The 24,682-nt window shown below is 36.1% G+C and overlaps 1 protein-coding gene and 1 non-coding gene across 2 annotated transcripts in view; one reads left to right on the plus strand and one right to left on the minus strand.

Moving 5' to 3' along the window:
* The window catches only part of IL1RAPL2 (interleukin 1 receptor accessory protein like 2), a 1,281,282-nt gene that overhangs the window by 1,171,774 nt on the left and 84,826 nt on the right, over positions 1-24,682 (plus strand). The window lies entirely within an intron of this gene.
* Positions 12,278-12,384, minus strand: LOC112616645. Its single transcript, XR_003117688.1, has one exon. It is a non-coding gene; the product is annotated as a U6 spliceosomal RNA (small nuclear RNA).

Here is a 24,682-nt window from a genome sequence, read left to right on the forward strand (position 1 = left end):
TGGGAGTTAATCAAACTCCCAAAGGTCAAGGAAGAAGAAAGGATCCTAAAAGCAGCAAGAGAAAAGAAATAACATGTAAAAGAGCTGCAATATGTTCTGGAATCAGATTCTCAGTGGAAATCTTACAGGCCAGGAGAGAGTGGTATGATATATTTCAAGTGCTAAAGAAAAAAACTGTATCCTAGAATAGTATATCTAGTGCAAATGTCCTTCAAACATGAAGGATAAATACTTTCCCAAACAAAAGCTGAGGGATTTCATCACCACCAGACCTATCCTACAAGAAATGCTAAAGAGAGTTATTTAATCTGAAAGGAAAGGACATTAATAAGCAATAAAAAAATCATCTGAGGGTACAAAACTCACTGCTAATAGTAAGTAACCAGAAAAACATAGAATATTACAACACTGGAATTATGGTATGTTAACTACTCATACCTTGAGTAGAAAGATTAAAAGATGAAGGAATAGAAAATAATAACTATAACAACTTTCCAAGACATAGTACAATAAGATATAAATAGAAATTTTAAAAAGTTAAGAAGCAGGGGGACAAAGTTAAAGTGTAGAGTTTTTAGTAATTTTCATTTTGCATGTTTGTTTATGCAACCTGTGTTAAATTATTATCAGTTTTAAATAACAGGGTATAAGATATCATTTGCGAGACTCATGGTAACCTCAAATCAAAACAACATAAAACAGATATATAAAAAATAAAAAGCAATAAATTAAAACATATCACTGAAGAAAATTGCCTTCACTAAAAGGAAGACAGGAAGGAAGGAAAAAAGGAAGAGAAGACCACAAAACAATAAAAAGACAAATAACAAAATGGCAGGAATAAATCCTTACTTATCAATAATAACATTGAATGTAAATGAACTAAACTCTCCAATCAAAAGAGGTTCAGTGGTTGGATAGATTAAAAAAAAAAACAACAACAAGATCCAGTGATATATTGCCTAGAAGAAACACACTTTACCTATAAAAACACACAAAGGCTGAAAATAAAGGGATGGAAAAAGGTATTTCATGTCAATGGAAAACAAAAAAGCAGGAATGGCTATCCTTATATCAGAAATAATAGATTTCAAGAAAAATTGTAAGAAGAGACAAAGAAGATCATTATATAATAATAAAGGAGTCAATTCAGCAAGAGGATATAACAATTATAAATATATATGAACCCAACACTGGAACTCCCAGATATGCAAAGCAAATATTACTAGAGATAAAGAGAGATACAGCCTAATGCAATAGTATCTGGAGACTTCAACACATCACTGTCAGCATTGGACAGGCCTTCCAGAGAGAAAATCAACAAAGAAACGTTGAATTTAATCTGTACTACAGACCAAATGAGCTTACTGGATATTTACAGAACATTTCATCCAATGGCTGCAGAACACAATTTATTATCTGCAGCACATAGACCATTCTCGAGGATAGACCATATGTTCAGCCAAAAAACAAGTCTTAAAACATTCAAAAAAGTTGAAATTATATTCTGAATCTTCTCTGACCACAATGGGATAAAACTATAAATTAATAACAAGAGGAATTTGGGGAACTATAAAAATACATGGAGGCCAGTCTCAGAATCTCAAATATTATAGTTGTCTAATACTTATCAGTTTCTAATTTTTGTCAGCTGATTCATAGAGCAGCTTACTACTTTCAAAAGAGGAACAGTTTGAAAGCCATTCTACATTATTTTTCTACTTCCCAGTTGACACTGGAGTTGCTGCAGAGGGTTCCCTTTAAAAGTAGTTTAAAAGTATTCCATAAAATAAATGCAATATTTTTCATCTTTTCTCTTTTATTCGCTAAAGATATGGACTTACTTTCAAAGTCTGTTTTCTTCTTTACTGCAAAGTAGATTTGGCAGTCCTGTGCTAGATTCATTCCATTACAAACTTCAGATAAAAGGGCAGCAATAGAAATAGATTATTAAATCACTAGCCAGTTGTCTAATTACACTGTGAAATCAAAAGCATACCTCCTTTATTGTCACTTACAGAAACTTTCCCTATCTTAGCAAAATCTTCAATCAGTGTTTAGCTCTCATTCCTTTTCTTCTACACTCTTCCTACTTTATCTTCCACCAAAGCCAGAATTTTCACTGCTCTCATGCTTTTTTTCCCCTGTACATCAGAAGTTCTTCCAGTGATACGTACAGAATGCTCATGCTTGTGAGTGGGAATAGCATATGAAAAGCTCTGTTAGCATGACATCTCTTTATGAGCTGATTCCACATCTTAGACAGAACTCTCAGAATCTCCTTTTGTAAAATCTTAGATTTTTACACTGACCTTTATGTTATATGGCTTGCGTTTTGTGTACCTGATCTCTTATTGGATGTGTGACTAATGTGAGTATCATCAACTGATACAAGGAAAGATGCCCAGAATAAACAAGTTGACCATGGTAGTGCTTTTGAAAAATATGCACACATTATTTGAAACTCCTCCCCTCAAGACCTGAAGACCTAGTTAAGACTTCAACCTCCTAAGAGATACTGAACAGAACCAGCTAGCCATACACAAATATCTGACAAACAGAAACTGAAGTAATAAATGTTGATTATTTTAAGTCACTATGTTTTAGGCTATTTTATTACATAGAAATAGGTAACAGGATATTCATAGGTTTTAACAATTAGCCTATCACATCTCTCAAAAATGGTAAAGGGGATTCTCTATATGATACTTACCTATACAATTGACCCTTAAACAACATGTGTTTGAACTCTGTTGGTTCACTTACGTGTGAGTTTTCTCCACAAATACATCAGAAAATTTTTGGAGATTTGTGACAATTTGTAAAAAACTAGGAGATGAATTGCTTAACCTAGAAATATCAAAACAATAAGAAAAAGTTATGTCATGAATGCACAAAATATATGTACATCCTAGTCTACTTTATCATTTACACAAATATAATATACAAAAGTATATTATGAAAAGTTAAAAACCCTGTATCAAAAAAGTTTAAATTTATCAAAACTTATAAAAACACAGACCATACATGGTGCCATTCCCAGTTGAGAGAAATGTAAACAAATGTAAAGATGCAGTATCAAATTATAACTGCATAAAATTAACTGTAGTGTGTACTATACTACTGTAATAATTTTGCAGCTACCTCCTGTTATTGCAGTGAGCTCAGGTATTGCTAGTACCACTTAAAATGCTGTGCGCTGCTAATCATCTTCATGTGAGCAATTCCTCTCTCCCGTAAATTGAGTATCACAGAAAAAAAGGGATCTCTGGTGTTATTTATGCAGTTTTCATTGATTTTAGTGCAATACCATAAGCTTTGGATAATACCATGAGAACCCATATAAATTGCCACGAGTGATGCTGGAAGTGTCCCCAAGAAGCAGAAAAAAGTCTTGACATGACAGGCAAAAGCTGAATTGCTTGTTATGTACCATAGATTGAGGTCTGCAGCTGCAGTTGCCTGCCGTTTGAAGGTAAAATAATCCAGCTTGAAGATTATTGTAAAAAAAAAAAGAGAGAGAGAAAAGAAAATTTGTGAAGCCATTGCTGCAGTTCCACAACCAGATGCAAAAATGTTGCACTTTTTGAAAAATACCCTTTTATTTAGTATTGAAAATGAAGCTTTTAGATAAGTGCAGGATTGCTCTAAGAAAGGCATACCTATAAACTCTAACATGATTTAAGCAAAAGTCAAGTCAATATATGACAACTTAATAGGAAGCATACAAAGTTGAAGAATTTAATGCCAGCGAAGGATGGTTTGATAATTTTAGAAAGAGGTTTGGCTTTAAAAATGTCAAGATAACAGGAGAAGCAGCTTTTGACAACCAAGAGGCAGCACAAGTTTCCAGATGCCATTAAGAAAATCATTGAGGAGAAAGGATATCTTCCTCAACAGGTTTTTAATGCAAGTGAAAGTGCCATATTCTGGGGAAAAAATGCCACAAACAACATTTGTTGGTAAGGAAGAGAGGCAAGCACCAGGATTAAAGGCAGGAAGAGACAGGCGAATTCTACTCTTTTGTGTAAATGCAGTCAGGTTTATGATAGGATTGCTCCTATTTATAAAACTGGTAACCCCTGAGCCTTGAAAGGAAAAGATAAATACCAGTTGCCAGTCTGTTGATTGTACAACAAGAAGACCCGGACAATCAATGAAAATCCTTTTTCTGGATTGGCTCCATCAATGCTGAAGTCAAGAAGCACCTTGTCAGTAAGAGACTGCCTTTTAAAGTTCTTTTGATATTGGACAATGCCCCTGACCACCAGATGCCCCTGTGAGTTCAACACCACTGGCATCAGAGTGGTCTACTTTCTCCAAAACAGAATATCTCTAATCTAGCCTCTGGATCAGAGGGCCATAACAACCTTTAAGGCTCATTACATACAATACTCTGTGGAAAAGATTGTCAATGCTATGGAAGAAAACCTCCTCAACAGAGAGAGCATCAGGGAAATCTGGAAGGATCACACCATTAAAGATGCTGTCTTTGTTATAGAAAAAAACCATGAAAACAATCAAGCCCAAACCAATAAACTCCTGCTAGAGAAAACTGTGTCCAGATATTGTGCATGACTTCACAGGATTTATGAGAGAGCCAATCAAGGAAATGATGAACAAGAGAATACATTTTCTCTTTCTTATGATTTTCTTAATAACATTTTTTCTGTAGCTTAAATTATCAGAATACAGTATATAATGCATGTAGCATATAAAATATGTGCTAACTGATTATGTATGCTACTGATAAGGGACCAGTCAACAGTAGGCTATTAGAAGTAAGTTTTGGGTGAATCAAATTATATGTGGATTTCTACCTGCGTGTGTGTGGAGCGGGGGCAGTGGGGATTAGCGGCCCTCACCCCTGCATTGTTCAAGGGCCAACCGTAGTTGATAAATAATCAGTCAAGTCATCAAGCATAGTGGATTTTCATACGTTCACCCTTGTCTTGAATAGTTATAGCCCAAGGAGCTCAGCCTTACATAAAAGGAAATTTTATGAGCCTTTATTTTATGTGTATGTGAGTGTGTGTGTGTGTGTGTGTAATTTAAGCCACCTTAACAAAGCATCATATTGTACTTTTTTTCCTCCTATCATTTGGGAGAACGAAAAGCCAACCTACAAGAGAAAACCTGTTACATTTTTATGGATGGAATTTTAAAACACTTGACCTTTTGAAAACTATATTCACGATAATATTATTTAACATTACTTGTTTTTCTGAAAAAGACAAATAAGATGTTTTCTTTCATTTTGGCAGATTAGAAGAGATTAAATTTCACGGTAAATTGTTTACTGAGTGACTGAAATAAAATATTAATTCACTAGCTGAGTATATGTTTATTGAACTGGATTTTTTTTTTTTTTTTTTTTTTTTTTTGTTTTTTTATTTTTTTTTTAAAAGGGGTTTTTTTTTTTTTTTTTTTTTTTTTTTTTCTGTTTTGAGCAAACATGAAGCACAAAATACAGAAATTTTTACTTTCCCCAACTCAAAAACTAATAAAAAACCCACTTAGCTTTATGATTCATTTCAAATCATTTTAAAATTATCTAACATTATTTTAATAGCAAGCTGCAGCTCACAATTAGTTGATCTCTTTGTGATCTTTACCATGTTTTCAACAATATTTATATAAAAATAAGATTACTTATTTTTGTGAATTATGTGGATTCCAAAATAAGTTAGAGTAAAAAGCAGGGTGGGTGTTTCTTAACCTTGTACAAAAAAGCAATGAAAGATTTCCCACGTTGATTATTTCCCATTCAGTACGCTTTCTGGGATTCATTGGTTCAAGTTTTCTCTGTCTTCTGCACATGTGCTTCATGTCCCCAAAGGATGTGAAAGGGGTAAATATTTTATATTACTTATGTATAGAAAATCCTGGCTTGTCCCACCCACAATTTCACCCTGGTACCCCATAGTCAAATACCTGAGATTTCATTTCTTAGAAGATAAACTCAAGCATCACATTGTCCTGGTCTTGCTGCATTCTTCTCTTCTTTTTCCACCCAAAGCAATTTTTCTAATTAATTTTTAAATGTTGAAATGACCATTTTACAATCCCATGCAGGGATTATAATTCAGAAAATCCCATATACTCTTTACCCAGTTTTCCCCAGTGGTAAACTCTTCTAGAACTACAGCGTAATCTGACAACCAAGATACTAACATTGATACAGTATAACACAGAACAGTTCTATCCTGACAGAAATCCTTCATGTTGCACTTTTATAGTAACACCCATTTCCCTCCCACCACTATCCCCTATTTAACTCCTGGTAACCACTAAACTTCTCTCCATTTCTGTAATTATGTTATTTTGAGAATGTTAAATTTGTTTATTTTTCTAAAACTTTTACAGTGTTACATTTTACATTTGAGTCCTCAATCCATTTTGAATAATTTTTATTGTATAACTTGTGAGGCTTAGTTCAGGGTTCATTATTTTTTGCCTATGGATGTCCAGTTTTTCTAGCACCATTTGTTGAAAAGCCTATCTTTCCTCCATTGAAGTACTTTTATATTTTTGTAAAAAAATCAGCTGGGAATATTTGTGTGACTCTATTTTTGTGTTTCCTGTACACACACACACACACACACACACACACACACACATATATATATCTCCACCAGAGCACACAGTCTTGATGACTATAGCTATATAATAAATCTTGAAATCAAATGGAATGATTTTTCCTACCTTTTTTTTGCAATATTGTTTTAGCTATTCTAAGTTCTTTGACTTTTCATATAAATTTAGTGTAATCTTGTCTATATCTAAAAAAAAAAAAAACTAACTGGAATGTTGATAGTAATGCATTAAACCTTTATAACAATTTGGAGTAAATTGACATCTTTACTATGATGAGTCTTCCAATTCACAAACACACTGTGTCTCTCTAGTTATTTAGATCCTTTTTGATTCATTTATTCAGTGTTCCATATTTTTGGCATACAAGTCCAGCACATGTTTTGTTAATTTATACCTAAGTACTTTATTTTTTCAATGATTGTAAATGACACTATATTTAAAATATTTTTGGGTGTGTGTGTGTATATATATTATATATATAGAGAGATATATATACCCATATATATACTATATATATATAAAATATATTTATTTATTCATTTATTTATTTATTTATTTGAGACAGAGTTTTTGCTCTTTCACCCAGGCTGGAGTGCAATGGTGCAATCTTGGTTCACTGCAACCTCCGCCTCCCGGGTTCAAGCAATCCTCCTGCCTCAGCCTCCTGAGTAGCTGGGATTACAGGCACCCACCACCACGACCCGCTAATTTTTGTATTTTTAGTAGAGATGGTGTTTCGCCATGTGGGCCAGGCTGGTCTCAAACTCCTGACCTCAGGTGATCCACCAGCCTTGGCCTCCCAAAGGGTTAGGATCAAATGCATGAGCCACCACGCCTGGCTGGTTTTTATATTTTTAATTAGTGTCTATGAATTGATTTCTTAGTTTATAGAAACATAGTTGATTCTTGTATGCTTATATTATATCCTGAAACATTGCTAAACTCTCTTATTAGTTCTAGGAGTTGTTTTTTTTATTTTTTTATAGATTCCCTAGGATTTTCAACATAGACATCATGTCATCTGGAAATAGGGGCAGTTTTATTTCTTTCTCTCCAGTTTGCATGTCTTTTATTCTATTGTTTTGCTTTATTGCACTGGCTAGAACTTCCAACAGTGTATTGACTAAGAGCAGTGATTTTCAGGTGTTGATAAGGGGTCATTTTGCTCTGTCTGCTTTCAAAAATTTGTCTTTGTGTTTAGTTTCTGGAAGTTTAAACATATTGTGTCTTAGTATGGATTTCTTTGTGTTTACCCCGTTAGAGGTTCACCCAACTTTTTAAATCTATAGGTTTATATTTATACCATATATGGAATATTTTAGGCATTATTTATTTGAGTACCAACATCTTTTCCTTTTCTCCCCAGGACTCCAATGTCTTGAATGTTGAACCTTTTGTTGTAGTCACATAGGTCCTAGACTATCCATTTTTTTTTCTAGTCTATTTTCTCTCTACTGTCCAGAATGAGTAATTACTATTCTATTTTCAATTCAATGGTTTATTTCATCTTTCCCCTCCATTCTGTTTTTGAGCCCATCTATTGAGCTTTCTATTTCAATTATTGTACTTTTTAATTCTGGAATTTTCATTTGGTTCTTTATATTTCTAATTCTTTGCTGGGACTTTCTATTACTATACTGAGGCTTCCTATTTTTAAACTTGATTCATGTATCTTCATAATTGTTTGCTGAAGTTTTTTATTACCACTGTTTAAATAATTGCCACATAATTTTAATATCTCTGTCATCTTGGTGTTGGTATCCATTACCTTTGTTCATTTATTTTGAGATTTTCCTATTTTTGGAATAACTACTAGCTTCCAATTTAAACCTAGACGTTTTGTACTATGTTCTTATTTAAACCTTCTATTTTAGCTGGCTTTCTCTAATACTGCTCCATCAGGGAAAATAGGGGAATTAGCTCATTGTTACTAGGTGAAGGTAGAAGCCCAGGTTCCTTATTCAGCTTTCACTGACACCCAAAGTGAGAGTCTCCTAACTACTTCTACATAGGTGAGAGTTCCAGGTTCTTCCATGGTCTCCACTGATACCTTAGTGGAGGTGGCTTTATTATTACTTGGCAATTGTGAAAGGCCTCCTCTGACAGAACCCCTGTGGGGAGTAGAGGGATGTCTCATTACAGCTGAGTCGGGGTAGAAGTCCAGACTTCTCACATGGTGTCTCACACAGATACTGCAAAAGGGCAAGAAGAATGTGATTCTCATTAACAACAAGCGGGGATTAAAGTCTTAGCTTTCTATTTGGCCATCTCTGATACCATCCCAATGGCGTGCTAGACAACTTGTTACAGCATCCTAAGAGTGAATGTCTAGGCTCTCCAATTATCCTTTGCTGGCATGGGCAGGGGTGGTACCATATTTTTTTTCTGTGATGTTTGGTTGGACTATAATAATTATTGTCCAAAAGCTTTCTATCTTTCTAGGCTTCCCCTTTTTTAGCCTTTTAGATAGGAAGAGCAGGTCTTTGTTGGGCTTTTTATGTCTGCGACTATTGCCATTTCTGGGTTTCTGGCTTATTCAGCAACAAGTCTGGTGTATATGAGACACAAAGAAGACCCAGGGACCTAACCACTGTGTGATTCCTTGTGTCCTGTAGTCCTTAGCCCGTCTGCCTTCTTCTCCCTGTTTATCAGCATCATCTTATGTTTGCTTTATACATAATATCCAGATAGCTTAGTTGTACCTCGTGGGAAAAAATAGGAGAAATTATAGCAACTCTATCTTCCCAGAAGCATAAGGCTTTATTTCTAGTTTTAGTTTCAGTTCTGGGGTACATATGCACTATGCAAAGGTTTGTAACATAGGTAAACGTGTGCCATGATGGTTTGCTGGACCTATCAACCCATCACCTAGTTATTAAGCCCAACATGCACTAGCTATTTTTCCTAATACTCTCCCTCCCCCCACCCCACCCACTGACAGGCCCCAGTGTGTTGTTTGCCTCCCTGTGTCCATGTGTACCCATTGTTCTGCTGCTACTTATAAATGAGAACATTTGGTGTTTGGTTTTCTGTTCCTGCATTAGTTTGCTGAGAATTATGGCTTCCAGCTTCATCCATGTCCCTGCAAAGGACATGATCTCATTACTTTTTATGACTGCATAGTATTCCACGGTATATATGTACCACATTTTCTTTATCCAGTCTACCATTGATGGACATTTGGGTTGACTTCATGTCTTTGCTATTGTGAATAGTGCTGCAATAAACATACACATGCACGTATCTTTGTATAGAATCATTTATATTTCTTTGGGTATCTACCCACTAATGGGATTGCTGGGTCAAATGGTATTTCTCGTTCTAGATCTTTGAGGAATTGCCACACCGTCTTCCACAATGGTGGAACTAATTTACATTACCAACAACAGTGTAAAAGTGTTCCTCTTTCTCTGCAACCTCTCCAGCATCTGTTGTTTCTTGACTTTTTAATAATGGCCTTTCTGACAGGTATAAGATGGTATCTCATTGTGGTTGTGATTTGTATTTCTCTAATGATCAGTGATATTAATCTTTTTTTTCATATGTTTGTTGACTGCATGAATGTCTTCTTTTCAGAAGTGTCTGTTCATGTTCTTTGCCTGTTTTTTAATGGGGTCATGTGTTTTTACCTCATAAATTTGTTTGAGTTCCTTGTAGATTCTGGATATTAGACCTTTGTCAAATGGATAAATTGAAAAAATTTTCTCCCACTCTGTAGGTTGCCTGTTCGTTCTAATGATAGTTTCTTTTTCTGTGCAGAACTCTTTAGTTTAATTAGATCCCATTTATCAATTTTTGCTTTTATTGCAATTGCTTATGGTTATTTCATCATGACATCTTTGCCCATGTCTATGTCCTGAATGTTATCGCATAGATTTTCTTCTAGGGTTTTTATAGTTTTGAGTTTTACATTTAAGTCTTTAATCCATCTTGAGTTAATTTTTTAATAAAGTATGAGGAAGGAGTCCAGTCTCAATTTTGAGCAAATGGATAGCCAGTTCTCCCACACTATTTATTAAATGAGGGATTATTTCCCCATTGCTTCTTTTTGTGACATTTGTCAAAGATCAGATGGTTGTAGATGTGCAATCTTATTTCTGAGTTCTCTATTCTGTTCCATTGGTCTGTCTGTTTTTGTACTATTACCATGCTGTTTTGGTTATTGTAGCCTTACGGTTTAGTTTAAAGTCTGGTAGCGTGATGCCTCCAGCATTGTTCCTTTTGCTTAGGATTGTCATGGCCATATGGGCTATTTTTGGTTCCATAAAAAATTTGAAATAGTTTTTTTTTTTTTAATTCTGTGAAGAATGTCAATGGTAGTTTAATGGGAATAACATTGAATCTATAAATTACTTTGGGCAGTATGGTCATTTTCATGATATTGGTTCTTCCTTTCCATGAGCATGGAATATTTTCTCATTTGTTTGTATCCTCTCTGGTTTCCTTGAGCAGTGATTTGTAGTTCTCCTTGAAAACGAACTTCACTTCCCTTGTTAGCTGTATTCCTAGGTATTTTATTCTTTTTGTAGCAATTGTGAATGTGGGTTCATTCATGATTTGGCTCTCTGCTTGCCTGTTGTTGGTGTATCTGAATGCTTGTGACTTCTGCACATTGATTTTGTATCCTGAGAATTTGCTGAAGTTGCTTATCAGCTTAAGAAGCTTTGGGGCTGAGATGATGGGGTTTTCTAGATATAGGATCATGTCACCTGCAAACAAAGACATTTGGATTTCCCCCCTTCCTATATGAATACCCTTTATTTATTTCTCTTGCCTGGTTGCCCTGGCCAGAACTTCCAATACTATGTTGAATAGGAGTGGTGAGAGAGAGCATCTTTGTCTTGTGCCAGTTTTCAAGGGGAATGCTTCCAGCTTTTGCCCATTCAATATAATATTGGCTGTGGGTTTGTCATAAATGCCTTTTATGATTTTGAGGTATGTTCCTTCAATACCTAGTTTACTGAGAGTTTTTGACATGAAGGGATGTTCAATTTTATTGAAGGCCTTTTCTGCATCTATTGAGATAATCTTGTGGTTTTTGTCTTCAGATCTATTTACGTGATGAATTACATTTATTGATTTGCATATGTTGAACAAGACTTGCATCCTGGGAATGAAGCCAACTTGATCGTGGTGGATAAGTTGCATGATGTGCTGCTGGATTTGGTTTGCCGCATTTTATTGAGAATTTTTGCATCAATATTCATCAGGGATATTGGCCTGAAGTTTTCTTTTTTTGTTGTATCTCTGCCAGGTTTTGGTATCAGGATGATGCTGGCCTCATATAAAGAGTTAGAGAGGGGTCCTTCTTTTTCAATTATTTGGAATAGTTTCAGAAAAAATGGTACCAACTCCTCTTTATATTTCTGGTAGAATTCAGCTGTAAATCCAACTGGTCTTGGACTTTCTTTGGTTGGTAAGCTATTTATGATTGCCTTAATTTTGGAACTTATTATTGGTCTATTGAGGGATTCAACCTCTTCCTGGTTCAGTCTTGGGAGGGTGTATGTGTCCAGGAATTATCTGTTTTCTTTAGATTTTCTACTTTATTTGCATAGATCTGTTTATAGTATTATCTGATGGTTGTTTATATTTCTGTGGGTCAGTGGTGATGTCCACTTATTCATTTTTTATTGTGTCTGTTTGATTATTCTCTCTTTTCTTCTTTATTAGTCTAGCTAAAAATATGGAACACTTCATGAATTTGCGTGACATCCTTGTGCAGGGGCCATGCTAATCTTCTCCGTATTGTACCAATTTTAGTACATGTGCTATCAAAGCGAGCACAGCATAAGGCTTCTAAAACCATTTTTAAAAATAAAAATTGTGTCCAGCTGGGTACCTCTTCCACTGGTAGAAAGTAATGAGCTCACTTAAGATCACTGAAACATCACAGGAAAGACTAGAGCTCATTCACAGTAGCTTCCATCTCATCGTAGTTTGATGCAGTCTGTTGGTAATGATAAATATTTTTCTAGACACAATTTCTCTTGATTGGTTAGCTGAAAGGCAGGAAAGCTTTTCAGTCTCTCTATGTGGACTGAGCTGATTATGAAGAGACCACAGAAAACTTCTCTTTTCCTTGATGGCATCAGACTCAATAGAATCCACTTAGGGACCGTACACAGGAAAGCAAGATGGGGTTAACTAAAGTAATGTAGGAAAAAAGTATTCTCTTGTACCTGATGATCCCCCTTTGGCAAAGGGGAATCTCTGTCACTTAAATATCTATGTCTCTAAAGGAACCTGCTAAAGGTTACTGCTAAATACTGGGAAATTGGTTTTACCATTAGATTTTGCTTGATACTACATTGCAGGGGCTGCTTCCCAAGGCACAAAAGTGTTAGATAAATGTCTTCCTCAATAATTACATAGTAACAACTGAATGTGTAACTACATGACACCTTGTCAAAACTCAATAATAATTACATAGTACTTTCGTTTTCCTCAACTAGTGCTATTATATCAGAGAAACAGGTATACTAAATCATAATGCTTTAGTGATTACATATTTATTTACTAAATCATCAGGTATGACATGAAATTTCTTCTTAAGTTATATTTAACAAGATACATAGTAATTTCATTATTTTCTGCTGTTTGCTATGTGAAGTAAACCTCCAAAGTTTTAAAGTTTCAAGTGTCTCTTGTGGTTGTTATTGTTCTTGTTTTTGCCAGATCAAAAAAAATGTCACCTGTTCTAGCAGTTGCTGAGAAATTGACCCTCTTTGCATGAAATGTAAGCACTGGATCCCATAGGACAAGTAAAACTTCTTTAACTTGATGATTTTATTCAATAAGTCTCTATACTGCACATTCTAAAGCTCACACTACTTTGCTCATTCTGTGTTACTTAAACTTCTGTAATTTCCTCTACTCCTAATCACCAGGCTGTATAGAACAAACAAAGATAAATACTTGCATTAAGTTGCAGACAACTTTAACAATCTGATTTTACAAAAGTCAGAAAGTAATTGTTTTTCCTGGTGATCCTTATTTGAAATGAAGCAGTTCAATGGCAGGCAAAGATTATTTTGGTGGAAGAAGGGGCTGTCCTGTGCTGTTTAGTAGCACACCACTGGCCTTTACCAGCTAAATGTCAGTAGCATTTCCCACCAGTTGTCACAACCGAAAATGGCTCCAGACATTACCAAATGTACCCTAGGGGGCCAAAATTGTCCCTAGTATGTATACTCTAAAAAAAGATTAAATGGAAGTTAAATAACGTTCTGATGGAGATTGCAGTATAGTCAAATTCTACCACATATTAGCCCATTAATGAAGTGAAGCTATTCCAGAAGAACATTTCCTGAGAAGAAAGCTGTATCCCCTGCACATTTGTAGTTAAGTGCCAATAGGGAGTTTATGTCACCTCCTGAAGGCCCAATTATTTGCCTGATATCAAAAGTATGGTTACATTATCCTGTGCCTAGAAACTAAAACCAAGAGATGTTGGTAAATGTATAGGGAATAGAGGTGAATAATTAAAAAAGAAAAAAACATAAATAATACATAAATATTAGTCTGTAAGATTCAGTACTGACATAACATGTGAGTAACACATGAGCAATAAACTTTTTAAAAAGTCTTGTGAGTACATTGTAGGTGTATATATTGTGGGGTACATGAGATGTTTTGATACAGGCATGCAATGACTAATAATCAAATCATCAAAAATGGGGTATTCATCCCCTCAAGCATTTTTCCTTTGTGTTACAAACAATCCAGTTATACTCATTTAGTCATTTTAACTGTACAATAAATTATTTTTACTTGTAATCACCCTGTTGTGTTATCAAATACTAGGCCTTATTTATTCTTTCTAACTACTTTTTGTATCCATTAACCAGCCCCATCCCCCACAACCCCCATTACGCTTCCTAGCCTCTGTAAACCACTCTTCTACTCAGATGAACCGTACATTTAATGGAATATGTACACACTCACCTTGCATTTTATAGAAGACCTGGAGCTCATAGCTGTTCTTTAGATTATGAAGTCTATTGCAACTGATTTTTTTTTTTTTGTCTTTTCCTGACTTCTGAATAGTTGATACTAGGAGTCAATAGGGTAATAGCCAAAGTTTAAGATCAAAAGCCGGGGCCGGGCGCGGTGGCTCAAGCCTGTAATCCCAGCACTTTGGGAGGCCAAGACGGGCGGATCACGAGGTCAGGAGATCGAGACCATCCTGGCTAACACGGTGAAACCCCGTCTCTACTAAAATATACAAAAAACTAGCCGGGCGAGGTGGCAGTCGCCTGTAGTTCCAGCTACTCGGGAGGCTGAGACAGGAGAATGGCATGAACCCGGGAGGCGGAGCTTGCAGTGAGCTGAGATCCGGCCACTGCACTCCAGCCTGGGCGACAGAGCGAGACTCCGTCTCAAAAAAAAAAAAAAAAAAAAAGATCAAAAGCCTCTGATACTTGAAATTGCAACCCCCACCCAATCCCTGTGGAGAGTCCTAAGGAGATACCAGGTCTTATCAGAGAGCAACAACTCTCTTGTCTTTCTTTGGCAAACTAGAGAGTAACAAAGGCTAATTTATATTGCATATAACTAAAACATATTATAATTTTCTATAACAAGCTGAAGCATTAGTTTTAAAATATGTATGCACAATCAAGAAAAAAATGGTGCATAAGTGAAAAAGGCAAGGTACTATTTGGTTAGGGGATGGATTACAGCCTCCAAATATGTCAAGGAATGGCTTGCAGAAAAGTTCCTCTCTTGTTTTATACTATCATGTGATAGGCAAAGTCATTTCTTAATTACTCTTCACAGCTTCTAATCCCCTAGACTTGTTTACTATATGGAATCATAATGAAAGATGCAAGAACAACAAGCTATGACACTATAATGACACTTGAGGCTGTACTTAAGTTATAATCCAAGTTATATGTCATGGCAGATCAAGCACTTCTTTTGTAAATACTTTTTGTTAAATCATAAAGTTCCATACTAGGGGGAACATAATTAACTCTATGATCTAAACTCAGAAAGATAACCAGGAATTAAATATCCTGTTGAAAGTTTATTTTCAGAACAAGGTAAAATCATGACTTTCATACAGACACAAAAATTGATTAAAGATTCATTTTATTCATATGGTATGAGGGAACCAGGCCAATATTATAACTGGTTCAAAATAAAATTCAAAAGAGTTAAAATTTGTATGGAGTAGAGGAACATTGACAAATGGAGACAAAACTGGTTTTTCCAAGGTGAAGTGGAGGAGCCAAATGTCCAACAGACAGAGTAGAATTTATGTATCAGTTACCTTCAACTTACAAGGAGTTGCAAAATAATTCAGACAAGGAACAATGAACAATGAACAGAACAATGATTTTGCTTAAATCAGGCCTAAAGGATACACTAGAGATGATGTATCATTTCCCACAGAAACATCAATTTTTACTAAAATTCCCCTCCTTTTTGATCAAAAAAGCCTGAAAATTATCTTGATCAAAAAATAAAATGTATCATTAGACTGGATCTAATTATTTATGAAGGTGCAGCAAGTGTGTTAATTTGCCATATGGACCTTCTTAAGTTTATTTTGATGGACGTTTTCATAAAGAATCTCAGATTGGACTTTTAAAAGCTCCTTATTACGTGTTGACCTGAGACTAGGAAACAAGGATTTTGCCAATAGTACCTACAAATATGGGTGAATTTCTTTCTTTCTATTTTTCTTTTTTCTTTTTTTTTTTTTTTTTTTGAGACAGAGTCTCACTCTGTCACCCAGGCTGGAGTGCAGTGGTATGATCTCGGCTCACTGCAACCTCCACCTCCCAGGTTCAAGCGATTCTCCTCCTCAGCCTCCCAAGTAACTGGGACTACAGGCACCCACCACCATGCCTGGTTAATTTTTTCTATTTTTAGTAGTGACACGGTTTCACCATGTTAGCCAGGATGGTCTAGATCTCCTGACCTCATGGTCCGCCTGCCTCGTCTTCCCAAAGTGTTGGGATTATAGGCGTGAATCACCACACCTGGCCAGAATTTCTTTCTTTTTAAGGTTTTCAAAACATCCTAAAGTCCTTGACTTGCCAGAAAGCGACCTTCCTTACTCATCTGTAAGTCTGAGAACCCTGGAAGCCAGGTACCATTCCAGTTTTCCCAAGTTTACTTTGTAAGCATTGGCTTTATAAAGTCAGCTTTGGTGCTTTAAAAGTATCTGTTCATATCTAATTGAACAAGCATAATTTTCACATATAACATCCTAGGCAAGTCCTTGGTTCTATAACAGATGTTTCCAATTATTCTCCAATAAAAGGAGAATAAATTCTTACTGCAACTATGCAAATCACTACATTGCTAGAAAAATAAAAATATTCAATAAGAGTTTCTGAATTCTGAAGGGGTCAACAAGGAGAATAAAATACCATTTATAAATATTTCATTTCAGTTTATAAAAGCAGAGTCTACTAAATTATTATGAGTTATAGTGTAAAGGTACAAAAGTGTGATACCTTTCCTCACCAATCATAAGGGTAACAGGCAAGACTCCTATAACAAAAGATAGGTTAACAAGAGACAAGCATGACAAATTTATTTAATCAAAATTGTACATGACACAGGAGCCTTCAGAAATGAGGACCCCCAAACCTAGAGGAAGCTGCCTATATACTTAGGTTCAATAAAGAATGTATAGCCATGTAGAAATGTGATTAGACAAAAGAGTATGACCTAATGGTAATAGATTGAGTGGGGGGATCCAGCAAGGCCTATCTGTTCAGAGACCGGTTGATCTCTCTGTGTAGCATTCCTTCTTCCTCAGTATGAGACATGACCCCTCTGGAATGAAGGTCTTCAAGGAAAAGGGGAGCAGGGAGAGAGTTACCTTTCTAGGTTTAATGGCTTGCTTTTGGGGAAAGGGTTTCTAGTTTTCATGACCCTCTTTGGAGAAGAGGAATTCTGGTTTCCATGACTTGCTTTGTGGGAGAATGAGGAGGAGGAGACAGGAGAATGTAAGAAGATCAGAAAGACCTTGTTTCTGAGGCCTTTCTAGTTTCCTTCAGTTCAAAGTACTCAGTATGCCAAGGTGTCATACTTTGTGGTATCATGTTCTGAGCCCCGACAGTAGCGTAAAAGACAAAGGACTTCCTTATACATCTTGAAAATGAAACATTAAAACATCAACAATATTCTTTAAAAATTTACATCATGGGCCAGGCACAGTGGTGCGTGCCTGTAATCCTAGGACTTTGGGAGGCCAAGGCAGGTGGATCACCTGAGGTCAAGAGTTCAAGACCAGCCTGGCCAACATGGCGAAACCCTCTCTCTACTAAAATTACAAAAATTAGCTGGGTGTGTTGGCAGGTGGCTATAATCCCAACTACTCGAGAGGCTGAGGCAGGAGAATTGCTTGAACCCAGGGGCAGAGGTTGCAGTGAGCCGAGATGGCACCATTTTACTCCAGCCTGGGTGAAAGAGCAAAACTCTGTCTCAAAGAAAAAAAATTACATCATAGCATTCAGTCTTATATAATTATTCTTGCTCCATAAGATCTTGTATTAGCAAAAGCCGATACCCAAAAGTACATGTCATAATCCTTTTCCATGTGGCTCTGAGACAGTCATCCTTTTTTAATGATGAAGCACTGAGGACTGTAGTTGATTGCATATGCTTTCAAGAAAGGATCAGAGTAAAACAAACAAACAAAAATATCTAGGACAAAAGACTATGGTTAGTTATTACTAATAGCTTTCAAAAGTGAAAGGTCTAATGAGCATTTGTTGTAAGAAAAATGCAGCTGACAATAAAATTTGGTTGTTTCTTTGACATGCAAAACAGGATAGTTAAGGCTGTCGAAAAAAGTTTTAGACAAAATAATTATAAACAGTGATTAAATCTATTATTAAAGAAGATAGCAAACATTACATCTAAATTATAAAAATAGATGAATATATCCTTTACAGAGAAAAAATCTTGAGATATAACATTCAAGTCTGACATAATATGCAATAAATATACTAAACATATATTAAGAATATGTATCAAGAATATATCAATATTAAGTAAAAAGATTCAGTAAGTATGGAATACATCACAAACATCTGTATATTAATAAAACTCCATAGTTAAGTGATATGAATTCCTATTTGAAATTTAGTGGCCTAGAAGATGCCATTTTCAATTTAAAGAAGCAAAGTTATAACCAAGTTAGTGTTTTTTAAAATAACTGAAATTATGACTGGTAACACTATACTGCTGTCATTTAATATCAGGCAAAACACCACTAGCACTCTAATAAATTAAAATATATATCATGGACAGCAAGGGCTTTGACAAATTTCTTGAAAGTTCCCAAACAGTATAGCGTTTCTGAAACATTTATGCTAATAATATTTTACCCACACAAATTTAACTTAGAGAAAGCTGAGTGTCTTTTCTGATTTGAAAACTGTTCTTATAGAACTCATCAGCAGTAACATATCAATAAACCTAATTATTTTTAGCACCTCTCATTTTACTAGGTGAAGGAAAAAATCTTTGTGCCATTGCACAGGGCCTAAAAAGGTAATTTTAGTTGTAAAAGATAAGGTGAAAGCTTTATTTTATTTTTTTTATATGCAGGATTAGATTTGGGGAAGGGAAAAATAAAAAAAGTCATGGTATTTCAACATTTAAGATACAAATTGGATCATAGGTGCCTGAGAAATAATACTTGGTTATTTATTTCAAAATGACAATAAAACATTAAAAGAAAACTTAGAAGACAACATGGTTGTAATGAATGTTTGTTTTTGTGAGGAAACTTTGTTTTCTTGAATGACCAAGGACATTATACAGACAACATAAACCATAGAATCTTATTGTGGTATAACACAAATCTTTATTATGTAAGCAGATTAATGGAAAACAACAACAACAACTGCAACAATAAAAAGTAGCCTTTCTTATAGTAAGTGAAGGCAGTGAACCAAGGAGATAGGCCTATCAATTTAAGCAAACTCCACTAAGATTTTTAACACAGTTCATAACTTTTCAAACTCAGGTATTATAAAGCAAGGGAAGTAAAATGTATGACCACCTTTTGTCTATCATTATGCTGCTTCATATTCTGGAATAAACTGACACTTTACTATAGGACCCATAGCAAGATGTCCACAAGGTCAGAATTAATTTCATAACATTATTAGTAACATTCAATGTGTTCATTGCTGCTATCTTTGAATTCATCAATAAGTGTGCAACTTAAAAATTCCCCAGTTTCAATTTCCAATATAGTAAGTATCAATAGTTAGAATCTACAAAAAAAAAAAGCTCTATGGGGTCCTCAATAAGTTTTAAAAACACAAAGAGATTTGAAGAGTTAAAAAAAAAATAAAAAAACAAACAAAAAAAAAACAAAGCAAACAAACAAACAAACAAAAAACTCCTTTAGGAAGAAACTACTCCTTTCCATGGAAAATAAAAATACATCAAACACAGTTGTAATTCTCTGAAACTATTACTCCTACATAGTCTCATTCACATATATTAATTTTAACTTTTAACCAAAGCAATTTCTACTTCACAGAATAAACTTCCTCGCAGTCCATCCTTGCAATCTAGCAGAGCTCATGAATACACATAATACAACTTTCTACAGTCATACTTTATATGATTTCTCAAAGTTGCAAAATGAACATGTTCATTAACAGACCCAAATATAACATCTCTCTGTAGCATATATAAATAGAAGCAAAAGCATATAAGCTTAATATTATGATTAGTAATCAATATTTTGGCATTCTATCCTACTTAGAAATGATCTAGATATCCAATGACTATCTATTAGTTAACCCAAAAGGATATCAACTGGGGTTGGCATTCCAAGATGGCCAAATACGAACAGCTCCAGTCTACAGCTCCCAGCGAGACTGACATAGAAGATGAGTGGTTTCTGCATTTCCAACTGAGGTACCTGGTTCATCTCACTGGGACTGGTTGGACAGTGGGTGCAGCCCATGGTGGGTGAGCTGAAGCAGGGTGGGGCATGGCCTCACCCGGGAAGCACAAGGGGTTGGGGGATTTCCCTTTCCTAGCCAAGGGAAGCTGTGACAGACTACCTGGAAAAACAAGACACTGCCACCCAAATACTGAGCTTTTCCCAAGTTCTTAGCAACCGACAGTCAAGGAGATTCTCTCCTGTACCTGGCTCGGTGGGTCCCATACCAACGGAGCCTTGCTCACTGCTAGTGCAGCAGTCTGAGTTTTAATTGCGAGGCAGCAGCCTGGCTGGGGGAGGAGCATCCGCTATTGCTGAGGCATGAGTAGGTGAACAAAGCAGCCAGGAAGCTCCAACTGCATGGAGCCCACTGCAGCTCAACAAGGCCTACTGCCTGTAGACTCCACCTCTGTGGGCAGGGCATAGCTGAACAAAAGGCAGCACACAACTTCTGCAGACTTAAACGTCCCTCTCTGACAGCTCTGAAGAGAGCACTGGTTTTCCCAGCATAGCATTTGCGCTCTGAAAACAGACAGACTGCCTCCTCAAGTGGGTCCCTGACCTCCGTGTAGCCTAACTGGGAGACACCTCCCAGTAGGGGCCAACAGACACCTCATATAGGCAGCTACCCCTCTGGGACAAAGCTTCCAGAGGAAGGATCAGGCATCAATCTTTGCTGTTCTGCACCCTCCACTGGTGATACCCAGGCAAACAGAGTCTGGAGTGGAATGCTAGCAAACTCCAACAGACCTGCAGCTGAGGGACCTGACTGTTAGAAGGAAAACTAACAAACAGAAAGAAATAGCATCAACATCAACAAAAAGGTCATCTACACCAAAACCCCATCTGTAGGTCACCAATATCAAAGAACAAAGGTAGATAAAACCACAAAGATGGGGAGAAACCAGAGCAGAAAAGCTGAAAATTCGAAAAATCAGAGTGTCTCTTCTCCTCCAAAGGATGGCAGCTCTTCACTAGAAATGGAACAAAGTCAGACAGAGAATGACTTTGACAAGTTGACAGAGTAGGCTTCAAAAGGTCAGTAATAACAAACTTCTATGAGCTAAAGGAGGATGTTCAAACCCATTGCAAGGAAACTAAAAACCTTGAAAAAAGATTAGATGAATGGCTAACTAGAATAAAGAGTGTAGAGAAGATCTTAAATTACCTGATGGAGCTGAAAACCATGGCACAAGAACTTCATGACGCATGCAGAAGCTTCAGTAGCTGATTCTATCAGAAGAAAGGGTATCAATGATTGAAGACCAAATTAATGAAATAAAGAGAGAAGACAGAGTTACAGAAAAAGAGTAAAAAGAAACGAACAAAGCCTCCAAGAAAGATGGGACTATGTGAAAAGACCAAATCTACGTTTGATTGGTGCACCTGAAAGTGATGGGGAGAATGGAACTAAGTTGGAAAACACTCTTCAGGATATTATCCAGGATAACTTCCCCAACCTAGAAAGGCAGGCCAACATTCAAATTCAGGAAATACAGAAAACACCACAAAGATACTCCTCGAGAAGAGCAACCCCAAGACACATAATTGTCAGATTAACCAAGGTTGAAATGAAGAAAAAAGTGTTAAGGGCAGCCAGAGAGAAAGGTCGAGTTATCCACAAAGGGAAGCCCATCAGACTAACAGCAGATCTCTTGACAGAAAGCCTACAAGCCAGAAGAGAGTGGGGGCCAATATTCAACATTCTTAAAGAAAATAATTTTCAACCCAGAATTTTATATCCAGCCAAACTAAGCTTCAAAAGTGAAGGAGAAATAAAATCCTTTAGAGACAGACAAATGCTGAGAGATTTTGTCACCACCAGGCCTGCCTTACAAGAGCTCCTGAAGGAAGCGCTAAACATGGAAAGAAGCTACTGGTATCACCCACAGCAAAAACGCCAAATTGTAAAGACCATCAATGTTATGAAGAAATGGCATCAATTAACAGGCAAAATAACCAACTAACATCATAATGACAGGATCAAATTCACACATAGCAATATCAACCTTAAATATAAATTATGGGCTAAATGCCCTAACTAAAAGACACAGACTGGCACATTGGATAAAGAGTCAAGACCCATCAGTATGCTATATTCAGGAGACCCATCTCGTATGCAAAGATGCACATAGACTCAAAATAAAGGGATGGAGGAAGATTTACCAAGCAAATGGAAAGCAAAAAAAAGCAGGGGTTGCAATCCTAGTCTCTGATGAAACAGACTTTAAACCAACAAAGATCAAAAGAGACAAAGAAGGCCATTATATAATGGTAAAGGGATCAATTCAACAAGAAGAGCTAACTATCCTAAATATATATGCACCCAATACAGGAGCACCTAGATCCATAAAGAAAGTCTTTAGAGACTTACAAAGAGACTTAGACTCCCACACAATAATAATGGGAGACTTTAACACCCCACTGTCAACATTAGACAGATCTACGAGACAGAAAGTTAACAAGGATATCCAGGAATTGAACTCATCTCTGCAGCAAGCAGACCTAATAGACATCTACAGAACTCTCCACCCCAAATCAACAGAATATATACATTCTTCTCAGCACCACATCGCACTTATTCTAAAACTGAACACATAGTTGGAAGTAAAGCACTCCTCAGCAAATATAAAAGAACAGAAATCACAACAAACAGTCTCTTAGACCACAGTGCAATCAAATTAGAACTCAGGATTAAGAAACTCACTCAAAACCACACAACTACATGGAAACTGAACGACCTGCTCCTGAATGACTACTAGGTAAATAAAATGAAGGCAAAAATAAAGATGTTCTTTGAAACCAATGAGAACAAAGATACAATGTACCATAATCTCTGGGACACATTTAAGCAGTGTAGAGGGAAATTTATAGCACTAAATGCCCACAAGAGAAAGCAGGAAAGATCTAAAATTTACACCCTAACATCACAATTAAAAGAACTGGAGAAGCAAAAGCAAACACATTCAAAAGCTAGCAGAAGGCAAGAAATAACTAAGATCAGAGCAGAAATGAAAGCGAGAGAGACACAAAAAACCCTTCAAAAAAATCAATGAATCCAGGAGCTGGTTTTTTGAAAAGATCAACAAAATTGATAGACCACTAGCAAGACTAATAAAGAAGAAAAGAGAGAAGAATCAAATAGACACAATAAAAAATGATAAAGGGGATATCACCACTGATCCCACAGAAATACAAACTACCATCAGAGAATAATATAAATACCTCTAAGTAAATAAACTAGAAACTCTAAAAGAAATGGATAAATTCCTGGACACATACAACCGCCCAAGACTAAACCAGGAAGAAGTTGAATCTCTGAATAGACCAATAACAGGCTTTGAAATTGAAATAATGATTAATAGCCTACCAACCAAAAAAAGTCCAGGACCAGACGGATTCATAGCCAAATTCTACCAGAAGTAAAAAGAGGAACTGGTATCATTCCTTCTGAAACTATTCCAATCAATAGAAAAAGAGGGAATCCTCCCTAACTCAGTTTATGAAGCCAGCATCATCCTGATACCAAAGCCTGGCAGAGACACAGCGCAAAAAGAGAGTTTTAGACCAATATCCCTGATGAACATTGATGTGAAAATCTTCAATAAGATACTGGCATACGAAATCCAGCAGCACATCAAAAAGCTTATCCACCACGATCAAGTGGCCCTTATCCCTGGGATGCAAGGCTGATTCAACATATGCAAATCAATGAACGTAATCCATCATATAAACAGAACCAAAGACAAAAACCACATGATTATCTCAATAGATGCAGAAAGGCTTTGACAAAATTCAACAGCCCTTCATGCTAAAAACTCTCAATAAACTAGGTATTGATGGAACGTATCTCAAAATAATAAGAGCTATTTATGACACTCCTACAGCCAATATCCTACTGAATGGGCAAAAACTGAAAGCATTCCCTTTGAAAACTGGCACAAGACAAGGATGTCCTCTCTCACCACTCCTATTCAACATAGTGTTGGAAGTTCTGGCCAGGGAAATCAGACAAGAGAAAGAAATAAAGAGTATTCAGTTAGGAAATGAGGAAGTCAAATTGTCCCTGTTTGCAGATGACATGATTTTATATTTAGAAAACCCCATCATCTCAGCCCCAAATCTCCTTAAGCTGATAAGCAACTTCAG

The sequence above is a fragment of the Theropithecus gelada genome, chromosome X, assembly GCF_003255815.1.
Source record: "Theropithecus gelada isolate Dixy chromosome X, Tgel_1.0, whole genome shotgun sequence".
NCBI classification, from domain to species: domain Eukaryota; kingdom Metazoa; phylum Chordata; class Mammalia; order Primates; family Cercopithecidae; genus Theropithecus; species Theropithecus gelada.